This window comes from Gossypium hirsutum, chromosome A01 (genome assembly GCF_007990345.1).
Source record: "Gossypium hirsutum isolate 1008001.06 chromosome A01, Gossypium_hirsutum_v2.1, whole genome shotgun sequence".
NCBI classification, from domain to species: domain Eukaryota; kingdom Viridiplantae; phylum Streptophyta; class Magnoliopsida; order Malvales; family Malvaceae; genus Gossypium; species Gossypium hirsutum.
Window position 1 is genome coordinate 74,256,273 of NC_053424.1, and position 21,719 is coordinate 74,277,991.

The 21,719-nt window shown below is 34.3% G+C and overlaps 1 pseudogene; it reads right to left on the bottom strand.

Moving 5' to 3' along the window:
• LOC107942332 (cytochrome c oxidase assembly protein COX11, mitochondrial-like) overlaps window positions 1-21,292 on the bottom strand; it is a 41,762-nt pseudogene extending 20,470 nt beyond the window's left edge.
• Window positions 21,293-21,719: the final 427 nt, after the last annotated feature.

The following is a 21,719-nucleotide window of genomic DNA, read 5'->3' on the forward strand; positions in this document are numbered from 1 at the left end:
GGATATCATGCTTATTTAATCACACAGACTTACCTCGTTAGCACAATCGGTGAAAAGGACTTATTCGTCATACTCTTTGTTTTTCCCCCATTCTTAGTCCGAATCTGGTCTTCCTTGATCAATTAAAGCACAAAGCTTGCCGAATGTAGCTTTCTCCATGGCTGCCCATTTTCTTTTCACATTCAGTTCAAGAAGAAAAGAGAAAAAGATGATGTCTTTTTACTATTTTTGTATTATTATACTTATTAACTTAATTACTAAAATACCCTTTGATCAAAACATAAAAAACAACATTCACTATTTCATGTTCTGCCTAACCGTCCACTCACAATATCAATGGGCTAATTGCCATGCAAGTACTCCACGCTTCCTTTTAATAGCCATTGAACACTTTTAACAAATAGAATGCAACTTTTGTATTTTATGCGATTAAGTCCTTTTATCAAATTAAGCGCTCAAACGGTAAAATTACTTTACGAAATTTTCACATAGTAATTCCATTATGCTGTAAACCTTAATAAATTAATAAAATAAATTTTTTGACTTTGGGTTTGTGGTCCCGAAACCACTATTTCGACTAGACCCAAAATCGGGCTGTTACACACAAGGTGCCATATATATAGCTATTGCTACTTTTATCTTATATCACATATGTGCTCACTCTCGAGCTATCCACGGGCCTGCTCACACAAGTGTCAATTAGACGTAACAACACGGTGCTGCTCACACAAGTTGTCAAGTAACCGCAACATATATCGGTATACTCAGCCACTAGTAGGATGTACAGGACTAGCACTTGGAATCACATAACATAAAACCCTAGTGACATGTCACTTGTATCCTAATCTATTCGTAGGGTTCAAACCAAGATATCGTCAAACGTGACCGTAGAATTAAACTTGTCCACAAAATCAATCACACATTTCATGCAATATTAAAGCATTTAAATACAATATTATTAAAGCTTATCACAACTTGTTCTTTCCCTAGTCTAAACTCGAACTTTGTTTTTCTTGATCTATAATACCAAATTTAACTTATTTAATCATCACATTATTCAATTCGACCCAGAAACACAGTATGGAAAAAATTTACATTTTTGCCTTAAACTTTTGTCATTTTACTTTTTGCTCCCGAGGCTCGTAAAATGATTTTCATTCGATTTCTTCATTACCCAAGCCTAGCCGAACCTTTTTCATGCTCATGAAAGCCCACATTTTCCATTTATTCACATTTTACCACAGATTTGACAACCTTTTACAAATAAGTCCCTTTTTGACATTTTCATCAAAAATCACTTTGTAAATGTTGTTTAACTAATGACAAACAAGCATTTTCTACCACTAAACATCAAAATACAAGCTTATTCAACATGGGAAAAATTTTAGACTTTGATTTTCTTTCAATTAGTCCTTAGAATAGCTAGATCAAGTTACAACATTCACAAAAACGTAAAAATCATTAAAAACAAGACAAAGACAGACTTACAATCGAGCTTGGAAGCTTGGCCAAACCCTAGCTATGGTTTCCTCTTCAACTTCGGCTAAGGGGGGACTAAATTGAGAAGATAGACACTTTTATTTAGTTATTGTTGTCTTTATTTACTAGATTACCAAAATGCCCTTCATTTAAACTTTGAAAATTTTCCTTAACCATGTTTATTTTTGTCCATATAGGTATAATGGTCTAATTACCATTTAAGGACCAATTTACTACCTTAGCCTATAAAACTCAAATTTTGCACCTATTTCAATTTAGTCCTTCTAGACAAATTGAGTACTCAATTGATAAAATTTCTTAACGAAATTTTCACAGAATCATTCTATCATGTTGTAGACCTTAAACAAAATAATAACATAGATATTTCTACTTTGAATTTGTGGTCTCGAAACCACTGTTCTAATTTGACCCAAAAATGGGCTATTATAACTCTCCCCCTTAGGGATTTTCGTCCTGAAAAATCTTACCAGAAAATAGGTTAGGGTACTATTTTCTTATAGCTTCATCGAGTTTCCACGTAGCCTCTTCGACCCCGTGTCGTTGCCACAAAACTTTCACTAGGTCTATGTTTTTATTTCTCAACTGTTTGACCTCTCGAGCTAAAATCTTGATTGGTTCTTTACCATAAGTCATATCGGGTCAAACCTCAACCTCTCCCGGTAAAATTATGTGTGAAGGATCTGATCGATAACGACAAAACAATGATACATGAAACACATTGTGGATCCTTTCTAACTCTTTTGGTAAAGCTAACTGATATGCCACTGGCCCTATTCTTTCAATAATCTCATACGGCTCAATGAAACGCAGACTCAACTTACCATTACGACCAAATCTAGGAATTTTCTTCCATAAAGACACTTTCAGATCACTTTATCACCAACCTGAAATTCGATATCATTCCATTTCAAATCCGCGTACAATTTCTGTCGATTCGAAGCTGCTTTCAAACAATCATGAATTATTTTCACTTTCTCTTTAGTTTCTCTGACCAAATCAACCCTGTGAATATGTCTCTCACTAAGCTCGGTCTAGTACAATGGAATTTGACACGTGCGGCCATACAATGCCTCATACAGTGCCATCTTTATACTCGACTGAAAACTGTTGTTATAAGCAAATTCGATAAAGGTAGACATTTCTCCCAACTACCTTCGAACTCTAAAACACAACCGCGAAGCATATCTTTAAGAATTTGAATCACTTTCTTAGATTGACCGTTAGTTTGCGGATTGAACGTAGTACTAAAATTCAACTTTGTACCCAACACTTCTTGCAATTTCTTCCAAAATCGTGACGTAAACCTTTGCTCTCTATCTGATATATTAGAAATAGGCACCCCGTGCAATCTAAAAATCTCAACAATGTATAATTCAACTAGCTTATCAAGTGAATAGTCGGTAGGTACTGGAATAAAATGAGCCGATTTCGTTAATCTATCAACAACGACCCAAACGACATCTTGTTTCTTTAAAGTTAGAGGTAATCCAGTTACGAAATCCATCATAATTCTGTCCCATTTTCACTCGAGAATCATCACAGACTGAAGTAAACCCGAAGGTACTTGATGTTTGGCCTTGTTGACAAATTAAACATCTCGATACAAATTCAGAAATATCTCATTTCATACCCGACCACCAATACAATTTCTTCAAATCATTGTACATCTTCGTACTTCCTGGATGAATAGACAGACAACCACTGTGTGCTTTGTGAAGGATTTTCTGAATAAGCTTAGTGCCTCTCAGTACACAAATCCTACCTCAAAACATCAAACAATCATCAGTCCCAATCTGATAGTCTGAATCACTAGTCGATTTGCACCGAACTTTTTTAGCTCGGAGTTCTTAGTCACATCTCTGAGCTTCACAAATTTGCTGAAGAAATACTGTTCTAGCTTTTAACTCAGCTAGAATCGAACCACCATCAAGTAAAGTTAGTCGTGTATTCATTGGTCTCAAAGAAAATAAAGATTTCCTACTTAAAGCATCGGCGACTACATTCGCCTTTCCCAGATGATAATCGATTACCAACTCATAATCTTTTAATAGCTCCAGCCATCTCCATTGTCACAGATTCAAGTCCTGTTGAGTCATCAAGTACTTTAAATTCTTGTGATCAGTGAAAATATGACATTTCTCACCAAATAAATGGTGTTTCCAAAATTTTAAAGCAAACACAATAGCAACTAATTCCAAGTTGTGCGTAGAATAATTTTTTTCGTGGGGTTTTAACTGTCTCGAGGCATAAACTATCACTTTACCCTTTTGCATTAATACACAACCAAAACCGTTCAATGATGTGTCGCTAAAAATCATGAACTCTTTTCCTGACTCGGGTTGCACTCCTTAGTCAACAATGTTTTCAATTGTTCAAAACTCTTTTGTCATTTCTCAGACCACTCGAATTTCACATCCTTTCATAACAATTTGGTTATAGGTGTAGCAATCATCGAAAATCCTTTAACAAAATGTTGATAATAACCAGCCAAACCCAAAAAGCTTCTAAATTAAGATACATTGCTCGGTGGTTTCCAATCAATAATTGTTGAAATCTTACTTGGATCAACCCTTATACCTTCCGTTGAAATAATTTGCCCCAAGAATCTGACTTATCGGAGCTAAAACTCACTTTTGCTGAAGTTAGCAAACAATTTCTTATCTCTCAAAGTCTGCAATACAATTCTTAAATGTTTGGCATGCTCAAACTCATCTCGGGAATAAATCAAAATGTCATCAATAAACACAATCACAAACTTATCTAAATACAGTTGAAAAATTCGATTCATCAAGTCCATAAAAACAACAGGAGCATTAGTTAATCCAAAAGCCTAACAAGGAATTCACAATGCCCATACCTCGTTCTGAACGTGGTTTTTAGCACATCCGAGTCTTTAACTCTCAGCTGATAATAGTTGGATCTCAAACCTATGTTTGAGAACATTGTTGCCCCTTTCAACTGGTTAAACAAATAATCAATCCTTGGTAAAGGATACTTTTTTATCGTAACCTTGTTAATTTGATGATAATTAATATAAAGTCTCATGGATCCATCTTTCTTCTTAACGAAAACACTGGTGCACCCCAAGGAGAAAAACTCGGTCTCGTAAAATCTCTATCTGTCAACTCTTGCAACTGAGACTTTTTCTTTCAATTCGATCGATTTTGAATTAGAAGAGAGATTTCAAGAAATGGCAGATCTATTCACTCTATCAATAACCGAGCCGGATCTGGTGTATTATAAGGGATTTGTCTTTTCTATTGATTCCTACGGATTGGATCAAAAACAATTCTTGAATGAGGTATTCAACTCCAGGGATGAATCGAAAAAGAAATCTTTGTCGGCTCTACGTCCTATTTTTTATGAAAACCATTCTCTACAGAGCTATCGATATCAATTAAGTCCTCAGCACTAAATTGATAGTAAACTCAACCTCTTTGATCAGTGGTAATCAGACAACTCTCCTGGAAACACATCCGGATATTCACAAACTACAGACACAGATTCAATCTTCAATTCAGATTCTTTTGTATTCAAAATGCTCATTTTGCCCAATTATAAATTGTTGAGTACCTAGATCATTAAAAGGATTAAATTTTTGAATTTTTATCATTTTAGATCAGGAATTGCAAAATCCTGGCCTAGACTGGGGAAAAGCAAAGCAAGTGGACTAGGCTGGACGAGTAGCCTACATTTTTTGCGTACCGAGGTAAGTTGTATGTAAATAATACAACTACATGGTTATTATAAGTGTTTAATTTGATATAGCATAAATCACTTGTTTGTGGAAATAATTACGTATAATGAATATTGAGATAGTAAAACTCCCGTTGAACCGTAGGAAATAAATCGGTTATTTGTGTCATGACACTCGGGTCATTGGTGTGCTAGTGTAAGACATGTCTGGGACATGCATCGGCCACATTATGAGAGCCAGTGTAAGACCATGTCTGGGACATGGTATCAGTATTGAGACGAGAGCTAGTGTAAGACATGTCTGGGACATACATCGGCCTCGTGCCGTAAGCCAGTGTAAGACATGTCTGGGACATGCATTGGCTACGCGATGTGTCAGTGTAAGACCCTGTCTGGGACATGGCATTGGCACGAATATGTGAGAGCTAGTGTAAGACCATGTCTGGGACATGGCGTCGACCTCAATTTTGATAGTCAGTGTAAGACCATGTCTGGGACATGGCATCGACTTGATGAAAGAGCCAGTGTAAGACCATGTCTGGAATATGGCATCGGCATTATACCCTGTGTTTGAGACTTAGTGAATACCCGATAGTATTTCAAATGGTTCAACGGCGAGAGTTATAGTTTAAGTTAACCGAGAAAAGGATGATCATGTTGTGAGTGGTACAGGTACCTATTTGAAATGTATGAGATATGAGATCAATATATGCTGTGTGAAATGTATTGGCTAGTGATGAGTAAGTTGTGCTTATGCCTACTTATGTATTATGAGCATGATGATAAATGGTAAAGTTGTTGTTATATTTATTGCATGTAACTTACTAAGCTCTATGCTTACCCTAATTCTTTCCATTTTCTTATAGTGTCGCCTAATTAGCTCGTGGATCAACGGTTATCAGAGGCATCAATCACACTATCAATCGAAGCACTTGGTATAGTTAGATCTATTTATTTTGATTATGGCATGTATAGGACCCTGACTTTAGAATTTTGTGCCTTTGTTAATTGGCCAAATGTGTTGGCTTACTTTAGTATTTTGATTCATTTTGTACAAGGCAATGGAAATGGCTAGAGTTGAAAGTTGTTATACGAAAACAAGAAATTATTTCATGAATGGGTAATTTGTCAGTTGTTTTAGTAAATATGAAGTGTGTAAAGGCCCTAGATGTGGTTGTTGGATTAAGGAATCATATTACGATGATCTTTAGCATGATGGATATTGTTATTTTGTGTGTCCCCTACACGTAACAATTTCAAGTCAGTATGCATGGTAGTAAACACACAGGCAGAGACACGACCGAGTGTCTCAGTCGTGTGAAGGACACGGCCTAACACACGGGTGTGTGCCTTGGCCGTGTGACCCTTAAGGATTACTGACGTCAGAAACAGAATGTCAAGGTTTTTAGACACGGGCTAGGACACGGGCGTGTCATGGCCGTGTGAGAGACACGGGCCATAGACACGGGCGTGTGTCTGGCCATGTGAAAACCCCTGTAGGTTCGAATTTAGAATTTAATTCAACACAGGCGTGTTACCCTTCCACACGGGCGTGTGCTCTATTTTAAGGGTTATTTTTATTATGTCGGTTTAAAGACCTGTGTTAGTTTTGAATGGTTTCCAATGAGAGGTTGAGGCCTCGTAGGCCCACATTAAGGAGTTTTAAGCAAGGTTAGAAAAATTTTTAATTTTGATCGAGTCTTGGTGAGTCAAAAGTGATTGTATGCATATCGTTAAGTATGGTAATGCCTCGTGCCTAGTCCTGACCTCAAACTTGGGTAAAGAGTGTTACATTTAATGGTATCAGAGCATGATTTAGTCGGTTCTAAGACTAACCTAGCATGAGTACGAGTCTAGCTATACATGCCATAGATGTACATTGATAGTATGACGACTCCTGAATGATATGTATAGTACATTATTAGTGTGAGTTTGTATGATATCAAACCTGAGTCTGATTTGATTAGTAAGTTGATGGTTTGAAAATCTGAATGAGTATTTGCCAAACTTGTATGTATTCACCAGTGAATAGCATCTGTGAACAACTGTTCTGGAATGGATGTATGTGTGAAGAATTGGTATGTCTAAAGAGGGCTTTAAAGATATATTCTTTTGAATGGTACATTGGTAAGTTAAGAGCATGAAAGTTTGCGTGTAGTGTATGTCGAAACTATAATAGTATCTGCTATGTCGAAACTATAATAGTATCCGCTCGAAATGGAAGTAATTGGTTAAGGAGGGAATTTGGTGCACATATGTTTTTCAAACAAGAAAATTTATTTGCTATGGTATTTTTTGGATAAAGCTCATTAAGTTATCTTGAAATTATAATGTTTGTTGTTGTTTTCAGGTGTTAGGGAAGAGAATGCATCAGGAGGAACGATGCCAAGAGTACGCCAAGGTACCAGTGAAGTGGGTTATTATGAATATAGTGGAAAAGTTGCGTATTGTAGTATTCTACCGTAAAAGTCAGTTTTTAGAAAATGTTTTTATTGTAATGAATTGTATTTAGTCTAATGTAATATATAATTTCTAAAACTTTCATTTGTTTCTTCGAAAGTAAGTCTTTAAATGAAATGATAGCGAGAAATATGTTAAATGAGAGTGTCTGTCAACTATTTTAAAAATTTTATGAAGTATTGTGCATAGTAACACCCGAGATCTGGACCCGACGAATCGGTTTGAGTTGAAAGGGCATTACATTGACCATGTACAGAAAACTCTTAAAAGGCTCAAAATTAGGATACTACGAAAAATTATGCAAGGTTGGCTCGAAAAGCTCAAACGATCCAAAAAACTTATTTAGGTCTTCCCTTATCATGCATTTGGAACTATCCATCATATTCAAAGGTAACGACCAATAGATTGTAAAATCTTGATACAAATAATACTTACAACCCATTACAGTTCATGCATATCATCTAAGATAGATAATGTATCAAAGAAAGGTTCAAAAGATGATATTATCAAAGAAATTTCACAGAGGAAATATTTGAAGTCCTAAAAAAACCTAATTACACAAAAGAAAACAAAAATCTTTCAATAATCGTCAATTATTCAAGTTTACATACTTTGCAAGCATGTTAAAATCTTAAAAGTACTTGATATCTTAAATGATCATGCAAAATATTTACTGACATTACACAACAGAAAACTAACAAAAATGTTTTTAGAAAAAAATATAATGTAAAAAAGGTGTCAAGATTACATATTATCCTCCATTTTAACGCAAGACGATGAAATTCAAGAATTCTATTAACCCATTACTTGTATTTTACTCTAAAAAAATTAAAAAGGAAGAGTAAGGGTAAGCATTCTAATCAGATGCAGTCTCAAGATTATTTTACACACTCTGTCAGCTTGTTTACAATAGCAACCCCTAGTGATTTTTTCTGATGCAAACTTAGAATTAAAAAAAAAAGTATCCCCTACCCCCTACCAAAATAGGGAATTGTCCTCAATGTCAAAATCATTAGTGAAGTTTAGAGGATATCACCTATGATAGAGATAGATAGAGAGAGAGAAATATAAGTTTAGACTGCTACAACTAAAATAGAACTATATATAGAGATATATATAATTTAAACCCCAAAAGTTGGATAATGTCACAAAGACAAGTCAAAATCTCTTTTCCTTTTTCTGGATTCAATAATCTGTTGAGTGATTAGGTTTGGGTGGTACTCAAAAGCTTGAAGCTTAAGGAGTAGTTCTTCAACAATTGCAGCAGAGATCAAGACATTCCTTGCCTATGAAAACAGAAATCCACTTTCTACAACATTATCTAAAAATGAGAGAAAATTATTATAAAAACCATTAACATTAAGCAAACCAATGGGCTTTTATGTTTGAAGAAAGATGACCAAGATGTTATGCAAAATATTTCCTCTAATGTACCAAAACCTCTATATAAGGTAATGAATGCATTGGCAGTGCCGAACACGAGTGCTAATCATTCAGGAATATTCCAAACTAGTAATTCTTTACTGATGGTTGGTCCACATAGTTCATTTTTTTAAACACTCTCGGGATTACCCAAAATTGAACTCTCTTTCACATATGCCGATATAGCCACTGATCCCATTAAACCCATACTTCACCTCCATAGATCACCTAGATTTTTTCATTGCCTAGTACTTCACCCAATTTTATAGCGATATCTATAAAATTTTTGTCTTTTTCTGGATAAGATCTACAAAAAACACAAATCTTTTCATACTTTTGAGTTGAAATACTTGCCATGCTTTTCTTTTTTCTTTTTCTTTTTGAGTGTATGAATGTGAATAAGGGAGCAGTGAAATATATAAGGTTCAGACCACACAAAGAGTAAATAAGATGTTAGAAAAATCAGACAAGCCAGAGGCAAATATTTTTCGAGAAGAAAAATTCAAAAAGGAACAAAAAAATGCTATAATTAATGATCAGGTACTAAAAAAACATAAATATCGAGACAATAATGCAGAAGAGAAAAGTTATCATACACAAAGAAAATACAAAAATAGACAGTAATATAATATTGATATCAATGATTTTTTTTATTCTTTTCAAATAGTTGAGACCAAGATAAATAACATAGATACAAATATCATGTAAAATGGAAGGGACATATGATTACTGCAAATGGAGATTAATGATTGAGAATTGTTTACAGTAGTTGTGATCGTGGCTCATATCTTACTCTAGTTTTATGTCCAATAACAGTTGAAACACCTTTTATAAGTCGAGGATCAGCTTCTCATTCAATTTTCATACAAAATGGCAAACAAGGTCTTTTATCGTTAGATTCCCATGATGATTCCATTCATATTGGAACTAAGACCTGTAACATCCCAAATTAGGGCCTAGTTAGAACAGTGGTTTCGAGACCACAAATCTGAGATAGAAATAATTATTATATGATTCTTATGATGTTTATGTTATGAATGCATGCTTATGTGAAAGTTTCATGAAGAAATTCTATGCATAAAAGTCTAATTAAAGTTTAGGAACCAAATTGAATAAGATGCAAAACTTACATTCTAGAAGCTTTAAGCATGAAATTGCTTTAGATTCTGAATTAGAGGGTCCTAATTAGCAATTTTACCAATTTTTATAATTTTGGACAAAAATGGGCATGCATAGGAAAAATTTGAAAGAAAAACCCTAAGGGCATTTTGGTCATTTGGTTTAAAAGAATAAAAAGGGAAAAATAAGTAAAAATTGATGTCCATCTTCTTCTCCCATTTCCAAAAATTTCAAGACACCATAGCTAGGGTTTGTTCAACATTTCCAAGCTTGATTGTAAGTGCTCCCTAGCCCCGTTTTTAATGTTTTTTTTTGTAATTTTGAAGTCCTTGAAGCATGATCTACCCATTTCTAGCTATATTTTGGACTAGGGTTCATGTATGAAATTTGACCTATGTGTAACATGCATGTATTTTGATGATTAATAGAGGAATATGAATGTTTGATGTATGATAAACATCTTTTACTAGGTGATTTTTAGTGAAAACACCTAAAAAGGGGACTTGTTTGTAAAAGTGAAAACACCTTTTGTAATGGCCATCTGATATGGCTTATATTCGATCATTGGATTGTAATCTAATTGCCCATGCATGCATGTGTTAGTTCCTTGATGATGTGATATATGGTTGATTGGTGAATGTATGATAAAATATGGACTAGATACTAAAGGATAAGGGATTACCTAAAGACTTAAAAATGACTATAAACATGAATGCATAAATTGAAGTTATGGTAACAAGTTTGATAATGCATGAAATTGGTGTGGAATATTTGAGTGCCTAAACATTTCATGTTGCATGTTATGAAATGTGTTTAAATGTATAAGTGATTAAGGGTGACTATTGGCTTGGAAAATAGCCCTTAATTGGTCCACACGAGCAGCCACACGGGTATGTGTCTAGACCGTGTGTGACACACGGTCTGCCCCATGGGTGTGTTGGATGGCCGTTTGTCCCATGCACCTTAATTTTACAAGTCAGTATGCTCAGTAGTAAATACACGGGCTAAGACACGGGAGTGTGTCTTGGCCGTGTGAGAGACACGACCTATTTACATGGGCGTGTACTTAGGCCGTGTGAAGTCTGTACCATTTTTATGAAAAATCATTTAATTTTAATTGACCATACGGTCTGGACACATGGCCGTGTGAGGGGGCCGTGTGACCCTAATTGATGATGACTTCATAGTCAGAGAGCTACACGGCTGGAGGACACGGGTGTGTCTAAGGCACATGGATGTGTCCCTTGTCCCACACGGGCGTGTGGCACTGCATTGGGGAAAATTTCCCAAACTTTTTTAAAGTCTTCGATTCAGTCCTGAATCCCTTCTGATGCTTGTTTCAGGCCTCGTAGGCCCATATTAAGGAGAATTTGTGTACGAATGAATGAATTTTTTTAATGAAAAATTTATAGCCCGATTTTGTATGAAAAATTGTGTATGTGTTCGCTAATGCCTCATATCCTATCCTAGTCTCAGGTACGGGTAAGGGGTGTTACAAGACCATAATCAAGAAGTTATTTTTGCTCAGCTCCACTAGGATGGGTCTCAAAAGTAATTTAGAAATCTCCAAAATTCTCCTTACACAATTTGTTGTTAATGAAGTTTATTCTATGTTCTCGATTTATAGATGTCATCCCAATAGGACGACATTTATCGGTTTAGGTCCATCTAGTACATCTGTGATAAATCATTCCAAGGCGCTTTGCTCTTTGCTTTCTTGCATAATTGCTCTTACATGTACCATGTGAATGCAAAAAAGGAAGATATTCCTCAAATCGTACCTTTTTTTTTGTGATCATTCTTATGTCTATAGGCATCCTTAATCTTTCACACTTGGCCTTGTAAAGCTTTAAGAAAAGGATAGAGTACTTTGAAAGTAAATAAAGTGAGATGGGAGAGAAGAGTAAAAGGTTTTTTAATTGGAGAAGATTTAAAAGTAAGAATATACAATACTAGTTTCATAGGTAGCTGATGGGACCAACTATAAAGTCATAGAGTACCATTACTCACCATTTAACCAGGGTAAAAAAAAACCCTAAACCAAAATAAATAGTAACAATAATAACAAAGATAATAATATTATAATAATATGAACTCTTATTTAGTAATATATATTTACACCTAAACATTCTTGTAACAAGGATAAGAAAGGCAGAATTTCATCTTAAGCAAATAGATTTTCTAGGAATAAGTTGAGCCTTTTTCCATTTACCTTGAATACATTACCATTATTTTGATTCTCAATGTCAACTTCCCATACGGGAACACATGATTTATAACAAATGAATGACTCTACCTTGATCTTAGTTTTTTAAGGAATAAGAAAAAAAATTACCAATCTTATAATTATATGTACTATAAGTAAAAAATTACCAATTATAAAGATAACACAACCAGTGCCATCGATGACATAGGGAATCCTACTTGAAATTTCATAAATTGACTGTCACATGCAATGTTGTGATATAAAGTGTGGCAATAGTATAACTATTACTTTCGAAATGTAACACCCTGATACTCGACTCGATCGCTTGGTCCGAGTTACAAGATGCCACATTTTTTGTTAGAGAAACTACGATAAATTACATTTAAATTAGAACATTAAACATTCATTTATGAGTATAATAAACACATATTATGATACACATCATTATCGGGTCTCTTATATGAGCTTATTAAAGCTCAAATGTTAACTCGAGGTCGAATTAGGACCAAATTGTAAAGATTTCAAAGTATCACGTAGATGTCACGATGAGGGATTCACGTTGCAACTTCGGGGGTTCTCATCATGACACAACTCACTGACTAGGCTCGTCGTGACCTTGACCATGCATTGTTGCGACGTAATTCTCTGGTTGATCTCATTGCAAATTGAGAGTATGTCATCACAACTTGACTCAAAATTTCCAAAAGGACCAGTTTGGAACAACATTGAAAGACCTAAAATAACACCTAAACATCCCAAATACAACCAATTCAATAATAAACCAATTGCATTCAAGCCAAAATGTACCAAAATGGTACTTTAAGATAACATTAATCAACCAAATTCCAAAATCAACCATTTACAATACAAAACCACCTTTAACCCTAGGTACATGCCATATTTTTATCAAAAGAGAACTCTACAAACTTTGTTGAGTCAGAGAATCGCTTCTTGGATGTTGGAACTACTTCTCATATTCACAAGGATCACCTATACCTACACATGGAGAAAACATACCATATGTCAAATGATAGGATTAGTGGTACTTTTGTGATTCAAGATAATGATACATAAGCATTATCACCATAATTTAGTACAATTGCATATACATAATATTCTATGTGTAACAATTCTTTAATCTATATCTTTGCTCAACATCGATTTTAACCCAAACGTACACTTTTTACAACTTAAACAACATGCAATTCATTATCATATTCATTTAACATCACTTACCTTGGTAGGCCACCATTTGATCTCTTTATTGGAGTTGATTGATTCATTCACAACCATCTCTTCCCCCAGGGCTCGTTGTCAAATGATTTGCTCAATGGCTTACGTGATCTTTTTATTATAATTCACATGGGATCACAAGTGAGACCATATCATCAATCATTTCATTTTTCAATATCATTCATTAAGTTCACCAATAATAATCCATATTAACATGACTCGAACATGGATGGATGCCACGTAAAGTGTATACTGGCGCACAAAGTGCATAATCCTGTGCATAATCCAATCGTATGGCATGCTAACTATATCCGACATAGCCCGACTAGTTAATAGGGTACTAATGTTCAATTTCATATACAATTTAATACATATATCAATTTTCAATCATATACATGTTAAAATTCAAATCATCAGATATATACATGTTTTTCATAACATATCACATATTTCTGCTCAATTTCCATTCCACATATCACAATTCAGGCATTACATGTAACAACCATTTTTAGTGAAACTGAAATAGTGGTTTTGGGACCACAAATATGATGTGAAAATTTTATTTTATTATTATTTTAATGTCTACGATGTGTTAGTAGTGTCGTGTAAAAATTTCATTAAGAAATTTTAACGTTTGCATGCTTAATTAAGTGAAAAGGACTAAATCGTAAAATGTACAAAAGTAGAGTTCTAGTAGCTAAAGGTGTCAAATAGCTATGAAATTTTTATTTAAAGGACTTAATGGAAAGTAAACCATTTAAATTATGAGTGGATTAATATGGACAAAGATTTTATGTTTTGTTTAGTTATAAACCAAGGTTAAAAGTGTAAATTGATAAATTAGCTTAAATTAGATAAAACAAAAATTGTATCATCACCTTCACTTGGTCTTTTCACTAAATTTGAAGAAAGAATTGCCATTGCTAGGGCTTGAAGGTTCGGTTGGGTTCTTTTCTTTTCACTGAATTTGAAGAAAGAATTGCCATTGCTAGGGCTTGAAGGTTCGGTTGGGTTCTTTGTCTTGCATGTAAGTGATTTTGATCTCGTTTTTAATGATAAATATGTTTTTGAAGTTGTTGTAGCTTAATCTAGCTAGCCCAGGGACTAATTTGCAAAAATGTTAAAGTATTAGGGCTTTTCCATGAACATTTTTGCATGATTTATGAAGTTTGATGAAATATTTTGTGTCCTTGTTGATAAATAAACAAGTTTTGTAAAGTGAGTTTCGATGAAAATGTCAGTTAGGGACCTATTTGTAAAAATTGTAAAAGTACACGGTCAAATTGTGAAATAGTGGTTTGTATGAGTTGATATGTGTTCATAATAAATTGATGAAATTGTATAAATTTCCATTTACGAGCTTAAAAGTTAAGTTGTAAGGAAGCTAAAATATTAGGGGTAAAATTATAAATTTGCAAAAGTATGAATTTTGGATTAAATTTAATAGTATGTGTAATAAATAGATTGAATTTACCTATTTAGATTAAGATAGACCTCGTCCGGGTTTAGATCGGGGTAAAGCTAAAGCTTCGGATTAGTCGACTCTGTTTCTACGCCTGGGGTAAGTTCGTATGATTAAATACCGCTTTAATGTTATTATAAATGATATGTTAAGATGTTAAATGCTATGTAAATTGAATGGTGAAAATCTAACTATGCCATGATGTCTATCGAACCCTGTTTGAACTTTAGGAATTCGTAGGATACAAATGACATTTCATTAGGGTTCCATGTTTTGGGTGCCAGTCTTAAATGTCCAATCGCTGGCTGAGGTCCTACATTTGTTGTGGATACTCTAAAGGTTGTTTGAGTAGCATCATGTAGCTTACATTCTGACCCACAGTTCGTGTGAGCAGACCCATTTGACAGCTCGTGTGAGCAATAATGTAAAGGAAAGGAAAGGTTACGATTATATGTTTAGCACAATTCGTGTGAGCTATCCCGTGTATCCGATGATATTCTAAACTGTTCAACGGGCATGAAAAGGAAAGAGATGGTAAGTGGTCAAAATGAACCATGACATGTATAAAAGCATATATTAAATCATCAACAGAGATGCGAATTGTCCCTAAATTGAGCTTTAAAGGTCTTAAAATTTCCTTAAAAGCATTTTAGGACTAAATATAAATCATTTGAGAATTAAGAGAAAATTGAAAAAAATTTTCTACAGGGTCACACGATCGCGTGACCAGGCTATGCGACTCACACGGCCAAGACACATGTTCATGTCTCAGGTCGTGTGGGCATTCGAAGTAGCAACACACGACTGTGTCCCAACCCGTGTCTGTGCCTGTGTAACTCACTGACTTGGGTTACATGGCCAAGCCACAAGCCTGTGTGCTAGGCTATGTGACACTTGAAATGGCCTCACACACCCGTGTGCCTGCTAGGCCATGTAACAACCTGACTAGCATTCAAAGGAACCTACAGGGGACACATGACTATGCCACCAGGCCTGTGTCGCACACGGCTGAGACGCCCGCCCGTGTCTCAAGCTGTGTTGACAAAATCTTTGCCAAAAACAAGCTTTTGAAAAACCAAATCAAGCATGATCACTCTACCTATCTAAGCACATTTTAAAGCGCCTTAAGTAACAGCAAAACATAATCAAACATGCTCAAACAAGTATCTTATGTGCCTAACCAATGTGCCCTCATTAACACCACATTTAATTCTATCGTCAACAACCAATATACCATTCATAGGTACCTTAATTGACGCACAAACATTCAAATCATTGAATTTGGTAAATGCACAACGTACATATATCATTCCCATTCAATTCACAACCAAAGTGACACAAATTACTTCATTTACAAAACAAACAACCTAAGTTAATCACCAAAATGACCAAATCATTTAAGCAACATTAAATTGCAAGTATTTCATAAAAATTCAAACATGTATTTACAATCATTTAAACTTGTGAAATCATATAACCTAGGACTTACAAAACTAAAGAGACATTATCACTAAATTTGCATCTTAGGTACATGCCAAAAACACAAAAGAAAACATAACCAACATTGAGTACGGGATACTTGAAGGATGCCAAGTCCAGTTCTACTATTTATGTAACCTGTAAACATGCAAATCAATTTACATTTAATAGATTTAATTAATTTAGCTAATCACGAGAAAAATCATTAATAATATGAGATTATAAATTAACCAAATGAAAACTTCAATTCTTTCGATAATTCATCTAACCTTGTCGTATGACCTATTAGTTAGGTGGCACCCAGTGCCTAGCAGATAACCATAGAGGAGTTTGTGCCAAGCGCTAGTCAGGTTAACGGATAGTATCGAATTTAAGCTGAGCTCTAGTTGGATAAACCAACAATATTTGCACCCAGTGCTAGTCAGGTAAGCTGACAAAGATTGCATCCAGCGCTAGTCAATTATATCGACAAAATCCACAGTGAGCCCAACTCTTGTCGAATATATCGACGATTGTACAATTATTTACTTCCGCAATTTCCTTATTTATTTTCCTTTGCATTAAATCGATAATACATGTTCATTTTATATTAAGAGCTAGATTAGCATTGATTAATTAAATAGTAATTAGAAAGATGAAGTTCGAGTCCACGAGCTTACCAAAAATACGATGGATGTCTACTCAGTGATCTTTTCCTTCCCATGTGGATGCCTGATCTATTCTTCTCTTAATCTAAGTTTAACAATTTAACTCGATTAATACCATTCTTTGTTTTTACTAACATAAATCAGTACTAGATCATAGTTCATACTTTTATTTAACAATAATTTTATAACTTTTACAAAACTGTCCTTTCGGACGTTTTCATCGAAAATCACTTAGTAAAAGTTGTTCCTCTAACCATAAACATGCATAATCTACCATTAAACCTCAAAATACCAGCATGTCACTCATGGGTAAATTTTTAAACATAAACCCTAGCTCAAAATAATGGTAGAAATAGGTAAATCAGGTTACCGGGACTTAAAAAATGTAAAGAATATTAAAAACGAGGCTCGGTATCACTTACAAATGAGCTTGGAAGCTTGAACCAAAGGCTATCCATGGATTCCATGGTATTTCGGCTGGATGAAGAAGATGGGCATGAATTTTGACTTATTTTCCCTTTTTTATTATTTTAATTACTAAAAGACTAAAATGCCCCTTACTTAAAAATATTTTATTTCACCCATTTCATGTCTATTTTTTTCCAAAAAATTAACCAATGGTCTAATTATCATACAAGGGCCTACAATATAAAATTTCATATCAATTGGGCACCTCTAGCATGTAGAACTCAACTTTTGCACTTTTTACAATTTAGTCCTTTTAACCAAATTGAGTGTCCAAACGTCAAAATTTTTAAACGAGATTTTCAAGAAATCATTCCGTGAAATTTTATACCATAAAAATATAAAAAAAATTTATTACGTCGAATTTGGGGTCCCGAAACCACTATTCAGACTAGGCCTTATTTCGGGATGTTACAATGTAATCCTGCCACTCGTCTTCCTGTAGCTGCTCGATATGTTGGCCATTGATAGTTGTTACTAGTAATTCTCTCAATAATCTCATAAGCTTCGTTATAAGACTTAGAAAGAAGTGCTCCATTCACAGAGGCATTTACCACCATTCTTGTGTGTGCATTAAGACCATTGTAAAATGTCTCTAACTGGATGCAATATGAAATCCCATGATAAGGGTTTTTTTTAATAGTTCTTTGAATCCCCCCTGCCTCATATAAGAACTCATCATCTAGTTGTTGAAAATGCAGTGATCTCATTTCGCAACTTAGCATTCTTACTTGATTGAAAATATTTCATCAGAAAACATTCTACTAATTCCTGCCATATACTCACTGAACCAGGTGGCAATAAATTCAGTCATGCTCATGCTATGTCCCCCAAAAAATATGGTAATAGCTTCAACTTTAGTGCATCTTTAGTTACTCCAGCCAGTTTGAATGAATCACTCACCTAGATAAATAAACGAATGTGAAGGTGTGGATCCTCAATAGGCATACCACTAAACTGCCCATAGTTTGAAGCATTTGAAACCTTATAGGCTTTAACTCAAATTTTTTAGCCTCGATCTCAGGCCTCACAATAACAGGATTAAGATCATGGAAAAGTGGTATTGCATATTCTTAGATTGCTTGGTCCCTACCATCAGCAACAAGGGCCAGATTAAAAGTATGTGCAGCTCCATTTTCTTGATCTTGATTATGATTGTCAGTATTCATCCCTTTAACTTGTCTCTGGGCTTATCTTTCTCTTCTTCGCTATCAAAAATTTCACTCGATTTCAGGGTCAATAGGGAGTAAATCAATTATTCAATCAACATTCATAAACACTTGAAAGAAAATTCACAAAAAAATAACTAAGTTAAACTGAAAAATATAAATAAAAAAATAGAAAAATAATAAACTTCACAAATAATGTCTTCAAATAGTCCCTGGCAACAGTGCCAAAAACTTGATTACGTACAATGCGTTAATGTGCAAGTGCACATTGTCGTAACGAAGTAATAAAGTAGTGAGTATAAAAGTATCATCTCAAAAAGGACTATAGAAGCAATATTTTTGTGAAATGTTAAGATTTAAGCAACTTGGTGATGATCAAATAATTTTTAGAGCATGAGTAAACTATTATCGAAACTAGCACTAAACTAAGTAACAAACTAAGATGAAATATAAGCACAAGGCAAGAGTAATAATTTAAAGAATTAATCAAGATGACATAAATGTGTTAGATTAATTTTATTCATCAACTTAATATTATTAAAACTATGCTAATGATGTTACAGATAATTCCATGGCAACTCAGTTATTTATTAACTTGGAATCTATAGTCATAAGCTTTTGTCAAAGTCCTATGTTTATCTAATAATTAACATGCATATATCTATGTCATAATTAACTAAAGATTATAATATAATGAGTATCATTCCTTAGAATTTATGTGAGGTCACAAGGATATTTCTATATGTAATAACTTAATCACAATAAACCTAAAGTTATGCGAGGCAATAATATTCGTCAATATTATCACTCTTTTAATATAATTTTCCATAAAATTATTAAACATACACCATTTAGATAGTGTGTCAATTAGTTATAATTTCAGTTTGATTAAATAATTAATTTAATTAAACCCTCACAATTGTCATGCAAGAATAACATAAGCATAATTTTATATTAATGAATAATTAACTAAGGCCTATAATATCAAAAACACAATTTTAATAAATTAAGCTGTCAAAATGTAATCAATCTAATGCAAACACAAATTAAGTCATTCTATTTAATTTAAAAGCATAAAAAAATTGGCAATCATGTTTGTAAATTCACAATAAATTAAAAAGAAACAAATAGAAGGTTTCCAGAAGAGAAATTTGGTGTTTCTCCAAGTCTAACTAGCATGTGTCCCTTCTTTTTCTTGCTTTTCTTTTCTGACTCCAGGTTTTCACAATGTTGATTCGTTACTGCTCCTAAAGCTTTTCAAATGCTCTCAAACTTTTGTGCCTTTTCTCTTCAAGTAGGAAAAGAAAAAGAGGCAAAATGGAGAGAAAATGGATGAAGAATGAAAGATGCTTGGATGGTGAATGGGTGATGAAATGAAGGGAGAGTGAGGGCCTATTTATACATGTAAGGGATGGCTAAAAATAGCATTTGGATCCCTTTCTTTTCTCCCCACATGTGATCGACCTTTGATTATAGGAGAAGGGTTGATGGATTTGCTAATTTTAGCAAATTAGGTGCTTAATGCATGGGAATGGTTGCTTAATGCATGGGAGGGAGTTTGGATGGACGGTTTTCAATGGGTTATGGACGATTTAGACAGATGAATTTTGGTCCTCCCTTGGACATGTGGGCACCTTCTCCCTTGGATGGATGCTGAATATTTAGAAACCAATTAATTCTTCCTTTGGCTATAGAAATTCTCCAACCTTTGGGTCTTAATGAGTGAGCTTCAAGTCCAAATTTTCTTCTGATGCACAAAACTGCTTCAATTTTGCAAAAATAAGTAAATTTAAAATGAAATTGAATAAAAATATTTTTTCGTAATTAATTTATTCAACTTAACATAATTGTAATAAAATTCACAATATTCGTTATCAATTACTCTGAATTTGCAAGAATTACGAGCTAAAAAGTGTTTTAGATAACTCTATATTTAAGAGTTATCACCAATTCACTCTATCTATCGGTACAACTACTATCAATGTAGTCCACCACTAATAAGCTTCTTCTTTCAGTAGTGATACAACTTATCTCAAACTATCCTCAGGTGAGCACATCATTTGATCACAAACTCGTTGAGTATTCTCTAACTAGTTTTAGCTCTAGCCGGATCATCATCAGTTTTACCCCAAAATTCTTCAGCCCTACACTTTTTAATCTTATCAATCAAAGGCCGATGAACAATTACTGTATTAGGATCCGGAGGTGCCATTGGAGGCACAATCGAGGGTTGAGGTTGTACAATAGGTTGTGGAGCTGAAGGGATAGCTCCTAGAAACTGCGTGAACTAGTGGTTCATCATCTAGAGAAAGGAATCTCTCACCTCACATCTAGGCATTTGCTGAACCGAAACACTGTGGCTTACTTCCTGGTCGGAGGCTGGAATATTACTATCTACTTCATTAGATACGGCACGATTTGATTTGGCCGACATTGTAAATATATATATTAAAACAAAGTCAAATGGGATTAAAAGACATCACACTATCATAGGTTATTATGGCATATATTTCTTGACTCATACGCGCTACATTTCAGTCCTAGAATCAACTAAATCATAACATAACTTGCTCGACTCAATCACCGGGTCCGAGCTATAGGATGACACATCTATTGCCAGAGCAACTTCCATCAAAATACAATAAAATATCAAACAAACAAACATTTATGACTTAAACACATCCATAATATGATTCACAACTAAATTTGAGCCTTAATCGAGCTTATAAAAGATCTTATGTTGACCTGAGCATGAATTGGGATCAAATTGTAAAGTTTTGAAAATTTAGGGCTAACATCGTGAAGCCACCAAATAGTTTGTCACGTTGTGACGTCCAGCCTCTCGATGTCGAGACGTCATA